Below are 10,025 nucleotides of genomic sequence, written 5' to 3' on the forward strand. Positions count from 1 at the left end.
TGGATTTACTTAAGTGTTAAGAAATGGTTAGTGGAGTAATTACAGATTTAAAACAAATTCAGAGGGACTTCAATGGAGTTAAAGAAATTTCAAAAAAGTATACAGATATTATGTCAGAAAAATTAAAACAGTCACAAATAGCTGATGATGTAGAGATTGAAAATGAATTGCCCTCTATAAGATTCAAAAAACGTAAAACATTAGATGGAGAAAAAACATATGATAACCAAATTATTAACAGTGAAACAAAGTATATGATTGAAGTACATAATGTCATAATGGACAATACTATTACAAGCATTGAGAAAAAGTTTTTAGGAAATAAAAAAATTTACTCTGATTTTGCTTGTTTATCGCTAAGTAATTTTGAAGATTTACAAAAGAATAAATTTCCAGCTACTGCATTATATGAGCTCACTGATAAAATTAAACGTTTTGAACAAACAACCATTACTGATGGCTTAAAAAGTGAACTATATATACTTAGTTTCTCCAGAAATTGGAGTAACTTCAAAAAATCTATTCCAGAAACGTATGAAGTTAACAAAAATGTTGAATCAGATGATGGTGATTTGTTTAATAATAATGCTCTTACCGATTCATAATGACAACACCACCTAGTTTGACTTAAACTTTTAAGAAGAAGAAGTTTTTGATTATCATTTGTACTTAAATTTGTTGTTAAAATAGTCCACCTTCGTGGAGAGGACGGAAAAAAACATATCGTTTTTGTAGGTATGAAAAAAAATGTATTGCTTCTCGACATGACTCAGTAGCACTAACACCAATTAAATTCAGCGAGTGACCCGCACAAGGAACAAATTGAGCAAATTAATTTTTTTGTTTAATATGAGCTTGTAATCCTTCATATTTTCCGGACATATTTGCGGCGTTATCAAATGACTGTCCACGACAATTTTCTAAGTTTAAATTATGTTCATTTAAAAAATTATTGACGACATCGAAAAGCGATTTTCCTTTATGACTATTAACTGGAATAAAATGTACAAATCGTTCTTTAACTTCGCCTAAATATACATATCTAAAAACAATTGATAACTGATCAATGTGTGAACAATCTGGTGTAGAATCTACGATTAATGAATAATATTTGGCAATATTTATTTCTTCAATAATTGTTTTTAAGACTTTTTTGCCCATAAGTTGAATACGTTCTTCGCAAATAGTTTTTGATAAATAAGAAGGATTTCCTGTTCCTTGATTACCATATTTTAAAATGTGTTCTTTTAAAAATGGGTCAAATTGTGATATTAGTTCTAATATCCCTAAGTAATTACCATTATTAGAAACTCCAAAAGCTTCGTTATCACCTCTAAAACTTAAGCTTCGTTCACATAAAAATTTCATAACAGCCACAACTCGTTTTAAAACATCAATCCAATAATTTGTTTCAGTTTTCATATGATTTAGTAAACTTTTATCAACACGAAATTTATTATTTTGACAAGTTAACCACGAACTTACAGCATTTCTATGTTCTATACTGTTCTCATGACTAAGTATTAATTCATCTGCATGTTTCCAATCATGAAAACCTGATTTTGAAAATGATGATCTCAATTTACTATCAAATGGAAATAATTTACATGGAAAACAGAAAACTGCTCCAATTGATTCAGAATATATTAACCAATGCCTAGTTATTATATCCCCATTATTTATTTTTCGATCGAATTATTTATCGGACAAAAAACGATTTTGAGTGTTAAATAAACGTTTCGAAGCCGGATATTCTTTATTTCTGTTTTGAAAATACACAGATCCTAATGTTATGCATTCTTTTCTAAAATTAGTATCTATTGTTTCAGGCCAAAGACCAGGATCTTTTGATATTTTTATTTTATTGGAATGCAATTTAGATAGATTATTTATGGAAGCACTACTGTTATTAATTAATATTGATTCTGATGAGATTTCGTCTAAATTGTTTAAATTAATTTCTACTTCAAGATCTTTAACTATAGTATTACTATTAAAAGAAGAATTAATTGTTTCATTACTTTTTGTATCGTTTTGTGGTTTGAAAAATTTAAAAATAGTTGGATGATTCTTTACTTCGTCATCTTTTAGTTGTTTTAATTTTCGTTTCTCTGCACCAGAAAGATACTTTCTTGAGGACATTTTATTTTATTAAATTATTTTAAAATTAACATTTACTTTTAAAATAAACGTATAACACGGTGTACAGATTGACGCGACGTTACTTACGAGCATGAACGACAAACTGTTACTGAGTAGGTAAATACAATTACGGTATATTGGTATAATATGTATAATAGAAAATTAAAAGATAATAAAATTAATCATAAAATATATGATATAATTATTAGATATAATCTTTAAATGATACGATTATGATTAACGATAAATGATTGTAATTCCAGGTTTATTTTTATGCGAAAAACTCTCATATCTGGAGCTATAAAATAATACATATGAAATAATGAAGTATATTGTGTATAATGTAATTCGAATATTACTATTGTAGGCAATTTTAAATTATTTATATGAATGTATCTAACAATATAAATTGTTATAATTTCTTTTTAAAATTGTACAAAAATTACAATTTTATAATTTTTTGGGGGGCCCTCTTTTTTTTAGGGGCCCTGGGCTATAGCCCTCTTAGCCCCCCCTTAATCCGGCTCTGGTTTCCATTAACTCATCAGATGATAAAATAGCAACGTACAGTGTTAAAAAATGTTCATATTTCTTATAATCTAAATTATTTTTCAAAACAATTATACTAGTGTATACTAAAAATTGTCGAAATTCTGTTACTTTAAACCGTTTAGCTTCTTTGATATGTCTTGGCTTTCTTACAAATTCATGTGGAATATGTCTGACTAAACTCAATAATGTTCCGGATATTTTATCAACTATACTCGATTGTAATTTATAAGGAGGCCACCCAAAACACCATGTGTTGACTAATAGATTTTTAACAACACTTAAACAGACCAAACGCAAATAGTCTAAAGGAACATTAGTTAGTAGACCTAAGTTGGGAATTTGCTGTAGGATAGAATGTTTAATGCGGTGATCTGAATCAGATTGGTTAACAAAATCATCAGTCCTCTTAACAAATTGAATATCTGGGAAAATTACATGGTCTGAATATTTTCCCTCTTGGGTACATTTTGTACATGATGAATATCCATTTTGGTCTTTGATTTTAAATACAATTGCCTTAGCAACAGCATCAAACAACTTGGAAATGTTGAAATTAAAATGTTTACCATTTATAGATATGCCATTTTCAGTAATATTCACAGCCTCATTTACAAATTTCTCCAATAATTGATTAAAATTTAATGGTTTTTTTGTAACCATGATAAATGCCAATACAAAAAATATTTGAAGGCAGTAAAATCTCTACATTTGTAACTAAACATAAAATTGGATATACTTTGCTTTAAGATGAATCACTAAGGGGTAATCCATCAATGTTTATACCATCCTTTATCTCATCAGGAATATTAAAAAGAGCTAAACCAGGAAACTCGCGTTCCCGGGATGATGACGCCTTTCGTCAGAAAGTTGGAAAGAAAGTCGAAGCGGACTACCGCGCCCAGCGAATGGCTAAATTTACTTCCAAATTACCATCAGATCTATCCTCACTTAACCTCAAAACTCCATTAACATTCACCATCCGTCCAGCTATGCCTGTAATCAAGTGTCTTCCGTTAGGTTCCGTTTCTCTGAAGCGTTCCGTAGTTCGAATTGTACAATCTATTCATTGTACCGCATGACAATATCATTCAGAAATGTTTAACTGCCCACGGGTATTATAATATTCATATAGCAGATAAATTCAAAATAAGATATCTGATTATTCAAAAATATACATGAATATAAGAATTTAAATTTACAAAACATAAAACAACATCTTAACATTTTTATGATTATAAAAAAAAATTTTAATTTTAATGATGACCGGAAGTATATCCATATTTTATTATATTATTATATTATTATACAATACTATATATATTATATTATTATATTATTTAACAAACATTTTTTTTGGTGAAAGGTTTCACTATATACCTAGTTGTGTGCAGCAGTACTCAGTCATTATTTAATCTTGCTCCTTACTAAAAGTCAATCCAATTTTCTTCAGGAACAATAGTATATCAAATAACACCCAACTTGATAACATAATTTAACCACTTGGCTTCATCTATTAAGAATTAACAAAACAATATAACAGACAGTTTATATCATTAAAAATATATATATTCCTTTTGTATTATAAACTTTAATAATAAAAGAACGAAACATATTATAATATTTATTTAAATGGAAGGACTTTTTCTAGCACTTTGGATGATCTTCTCAATCTATCAATTGCTTCATCCATATCGATGCTAATATCTTTTTTGCATGATAGTAATATAAGCGATTCTAGTTTCTCTTCTCCTATGGTATCAACCATAGTCTGTTTTTAATAATTTTAACCTGTTGATAAATAAAAATGAAGTTTTACCAATTTCCAATTATACTTAGGTACATAAAAAATGTATTTATACTCAGAATAATAATAATAATAATTTGACAATAACTTATAAGGTAACTGTTAGATTATATAAATTAGTTAAGTATAATATATGGATAATATAATAATAAGCAATTAATCCATTTTGTAATTTGAAAAATCTACTCCTTAAAATTTAAGTAAAAATGCACTTCTTTCACTGTTTCCAATAGGTTTTGGCTTAGGTAATATTTTTTCAATATAATTTTGTGAAATAGTGTCAACTTCTTAATTTGAAGGATAATAAAATGTATTCCCTATATTTCTTTTTAAAAATGACACTTTAACATCACCATCTAAACCCTTAATACATCCAATGAATGCATATTAAATAACAATACTACTTATTATAGAACCTTTGAAAAATCAGGCCAGCCAACTGTTATTACTATTCCAGATTTACATGCAATTCCATTGGACCATTGTTATGAAACACCTCCAACGACGTTAAAGAAAAAAATATATTACCTCTCAACATCAACAACAATTTCAAATTCAGGCTAAAACAACATTAAAACAATGTAAACACCAGATTAAAGAAATCTACAATTAAAGAAATTAAATTATTGCTTAGGGAACTTAATATGAAAAATGGTATCCACAAAAAAGTTTCATCATATATTGTGGATACTTTCCCAACAGCTATGACTGATGCTTTAAAGCAAGAAGGCTAAAGAGTTTTTCATAAGCATTTGCGCTAACTCTTAGTTTTTACTCGCCTAAGATGTGTGATTTTGTAAAAACTGAATTTGGTTCAAGTCTATCTCACGATGATTATAGATATTGAAATACCTTCTTTGACTTTTGATGAACCAGCTACCCATTTCAGAATGGCTAATATTTTGGGAGATTTGTTATCAAAACAAACAATTAAAAACAAATTTTCTATATCAAATGATTCTTCTAAGGTCATTCATTTGACGCGGTAAACGAAATTTGAATTCAAATGTCATATTTCCGCCGCGCCGGCTCTTACCAATCAACCAGTCCATGGTAAGATGACACCAGCGCCCCGGCCGACAACGGAATAGGAGCACTGAAATGGTACGAGAAATCGGTACCGAACAGCCACCCGTCAGTTTTTTTACCTTTGCGCAACGAGCCACACTCTCTGTCTCTGTTGGTCAACACCATATCGAGCTGCCATAACCGTGATACACCAAACAACGCGTGATTTCGGCACAACCATTGTTTTTTTTTTTTTTTGTCATAATTTTTTCTTTTGTTTAGGGTTTGTTCTCGAGGGCAGAATCAAACCCAATCGTGGTCTTTATTAATCAGCCGTTAGTCTGCGACGTCGGTCACCCACGTGTCCCGTCCTCACTATTTTTTTCTGTTAAATTTTTGTTACAAACGTTGTAACGGACAAAATTCAATGTCAATTTTTATTTTATTTTATATGATTGATGAGTCAACCGATGTTGCTTGCATATCTACCATGTGTGTTGTAGTAAGGTGTTTTGATACAGAGTCCAAGATGATTGTTATAAGATTTTGAAAGTTAGTACAGGTCTTTCATGTAAAAGAACCAGAGACAGTTGATAAAAGAACAACTTCGGAAAATCTGTTTAATAAATGTATACGGTCATTTAAAATTATTAAGTTGATGTAAAAAATATTGTTAGATTTGGTTCAGATGGCTGTTCGACAATAATGGGGTCTAATAATTCAGTTTCAAGCCGGTTGAAAACCACATTCCCAGGAATCTTTATAATGAAATGTATTTACCATTCTCTATATCTGTGCTGCAGCGAAGCATGTAAGTTCTTGCCTCGTAGAATTGAAGATTTTGCTCGAAATGTATTTAATTTTTTCAGCCACAGTAGCAAGCGACACTGCTAATTTATAGTTTCAAAATTTCTTTAATATTTCAGTACATAAATTATTGCACCCATCTCAGACTAGGTGGTTGTCACTATTTGCTGTTGTCCAGTGTATTTTGGAACAGTGGATGGTCTTGCATTCGTATTTTAATGAAAAGTGGTTTTCAGAAAAACTTGTTGCAGCAGAAAATATTTACACAGACCCATTTACAAAAACGAACTTTTTTTTTTCTTGGAATGGGTTAAGGAATTACTACTCTATTACATGAAAAGGAACTATGTTCTTCAAACTCTATTTGCTACATAGAATTTTGCCGATCAAAGTAAATTTATCAGTCCTTCGGAAGTTTCTTTAGGAGTTAAGGTCCTTACTCATACACCATAAATAGTAAAAAGGTCAGATTCACTAAAAGAATTTATTTATAGATGTGTTGATTTTCTGAAAGTTAGCTGTCTACAAATAAAAAAACGTTATGATTTTTCTAATCCAATATTACGGTTATTAAATTTGTTAACACCATAGGTGTTTCTTCAAAAACTAGGATTGAATATCTATCTGTATTATGCCTTACACAACTATTGCCTGGAATGGTGAATCAAGATGAAATTCAACTTATTGATGATGAATGGCGAACATGAGTGGCTTTACCAGAAAACATTAAACTAGAAAATCAGCCTGATAAATTTTGGTCATTAATACTTTATTTGGAATCAGGTCAATTTAAAGAACTTGCTAAATTTGCTTTGAATGCATTTTGTCTACCTCACTCTAATGCTAGCTGAGAACGATTGTTCAGTAAAATTAACTGTATTAAAACAATCTATAAATAGATTGATTGTTAAAACGGTAGCGTCTACAGTTATAGCTAGTGAATGCATTAAAAAAGATAATGGAAACTATATTAAATTTCAACCAACTAAAACAATGATAGATAGTATGACATCATCTACATTGTACCCAACAACAAATAAGACTGATACAACTGAGACCTTTGAAGACTTTACTCTAGAGGACTGAATTATTATTTAAAATAATTATTATAAAATATATTTATTTACCAAGAAAGATCCTTCTGTTAATTTAAATTTGTTTTGTTTTATACATTTATAATCATGTTATAGTAAAATTATTATTATAAAATGTTTTTTATTTACTAAGAAAGATACTTATAATAATGTATTACTTATCTTTATTATATAATGTAATTTATCTATCAGTATTGTTTTATATTACTTATTGACTTACTAATTATAATTATATCACAGACTTGGCGTTTACCATAATCATTGTTGTGCTATTTATCTACGTTAAATACCTAACACTCCTAACCTCAGTCAACTCAAACTTCAATTTCAACATATTATATTATATATATTTGTATTTTATCAGTTTCTTAGTTATTATTGATGTAATAATTTATATTATGCACATTTTTACTATTTTATTTTAATGCTAGTGCACACTATGTACCCGCAAGTGTTACTTCAATGAGAAAGAATAAAATGTGTTAATGACAGATTAGTTGATCATAATTTTAAAAATGCCTTATTGCAAATCTATTGTTACTTAGAATCTAGGTCGAAATTAAAAATTAATTAATTTACTTATTTTTAAATAGGTTAAAATTGATGTCTACAAAAGTTTCATTAATCGATTAATATTTTACTAGATTTATCTGAATTGTAAAGTATTTGAGTAAATATATTTAAATACTGTATTTATTATTTTGCGTTTTAAATACTTTCTGAACGGAGTTTTATGTTTTATATTATATAACGTACATATTATATTAAGTAAAATATTTTAAATTTGTTAATTTCTTCAATAAGATTAAAAAAATAAAAATAAAATAAGTCGTATCCTCCCTTTTCAGTGAAGTGGATATGAATCAATATTAGCAATTTCGCTCAAACCTCAACTACAACTTTTTCCAATGTATACATTATCACTGTATACTAGGAAATTCAAAAGTGGCTAAAATGAGAACTCGCACTGATAGCAAAATATTATTGTAACTATTATATATTAATCAGTATGAACCACCGTCAAACAGTAGAGCCGAGCACATCAAAATACGCTATCTCAACTAAAAATTCGAATTTTAATATTTGGTTTTCTTTCAGACGGCACTATGACATATATCGATTCACTTTCAAGAATCGCCCATCACTAGTATAGAGTTCAGTGCCAAATTATGCTAGCTTGTGAAAGGCTAGATGTAAAGCCACTCTCGTGGCGAAATGCTATTTAACCATTGTTATAGGCAAACCAGGACAAAATTACACCAGACGACAGCTAGTTACTACGTAGCCGCCGCTCGGCAGACGTTGACAGTATTGAGGTAACAAATTAAGAAAACGCGCTCTGGTAGAAATAATTTGTACCTTCCGATATTTGGGATAGATTGTAGCATTGATTATAAATACTATAGATAGCTCACTGCAGTACAAAATACGCTACGCGCTAAATGGCGAGTACCGCTATGTAGCGCTCCGCGCGGTGTTTACTTATGGCGTGTACCGCAATAATCGCTAGTGTAGTTCATAGGAGTAGGGATCAGTCTTAAGATTTTAACAGCAAAAACAGACGTGTGGAATCTTGATTTAATGATTTCAAATATTTTCAATGCTTAGAGCAGTGAGAGCATCTATAAAGACGTTACTTGTATTCTATACTCTAGTACTCTACTCATATCGTTGTACTGGCGCACTGCCAACGATTAAAACATTATAAACATTAAATACCTATCCAAAATATAACCCTAGATAGGTGAAATAGTTATTTTCAAATTAGTACCTAATTATTAAATTATATTAATACTACCTAGGTATCTCATTGCCATATTTATGTTAAGGTATATTATGTACATTTTGTATTTTATTCATAACACATTAGTACATAATACATGTACTGTCAGTATCATATAATATATATTTTGTAAATTGGATTATTATTGAGTAAATAAAAATTGTACTATTGTGTCTATAATAAGCTGTTGCACTGAGTTCAATGCACTCAACACGAAGTATCGTCGTCTCTCTTAAATTATACTGAAGACATAGGTACCAAGTTAAAAAATATTTTTAATATTAACCCTATGACATTAATTATAAATTGTACACTTACATCATATAGTCGATTAAATGAAAACTTGACTGTCTTTACTTGAATAAAACTTTTATATTTTAATAGATAGTTGACAAGATTATTATTGAATTTATCAACTCTGCGATTCCTGAGTGTTAATTTGGTATATTTATAATTTATTTATACCATGACTCGTTTTTAAATAATGAAAGGATTGATTATAAATAGTATCATTGATTATAAATGTATTTATAACCAATGTTGTACGCGCGTTCAAAATAGATTATATTGATTCAAATTATTCATGCGGACAAACTTACGCACTACGGACGTAAAATTTGAACGATCACTCGACAATTTATTATATGGGTATCGTAAAAATTACTGAATTGTATCGTTATTTTTACCATATTGGTCTACTTATTATTTATACTTTTAATTTTCTGCTGTGTTGTTTCTAAAATAATTAAAATGTCAAGTGACAAATGTGCATATTTTAATTGTACGAATACACGTAGAAATACATTTAATATAATATTTCATCCTTTTCCATCCA

General features: G+C 29.1%; 1 pseudogene; it reads right to left on the reverse strand.

The window, feature by feature from the left end:
* Positions 1-331: 331 nt before the first annotated feature.
* On the reverse strand, positions 332-2,142 carry LOC113559676 (annotated as a pseudogene).
* Between the last annotated feature and the right edge of the window lie 7,883 nt (positions 2,143-10,025).

This window comes from Rhopalosiphum maidis, chromosome 3 (genome assembly GCF_003676215.2).
Source record: "Rhopalosiphum maidis isolate BTI-1 chromosome 3, ASM367621v3, whole genome shotgun sequence".
Classification (NCBI taxonomy): domain Eukaryota; kingdom Metazoa; phylum Arthropoda; class Insecta; order Hemiptera; family Aphididae; genus Rhopalosiphum; species Rhopalosiphum maidis.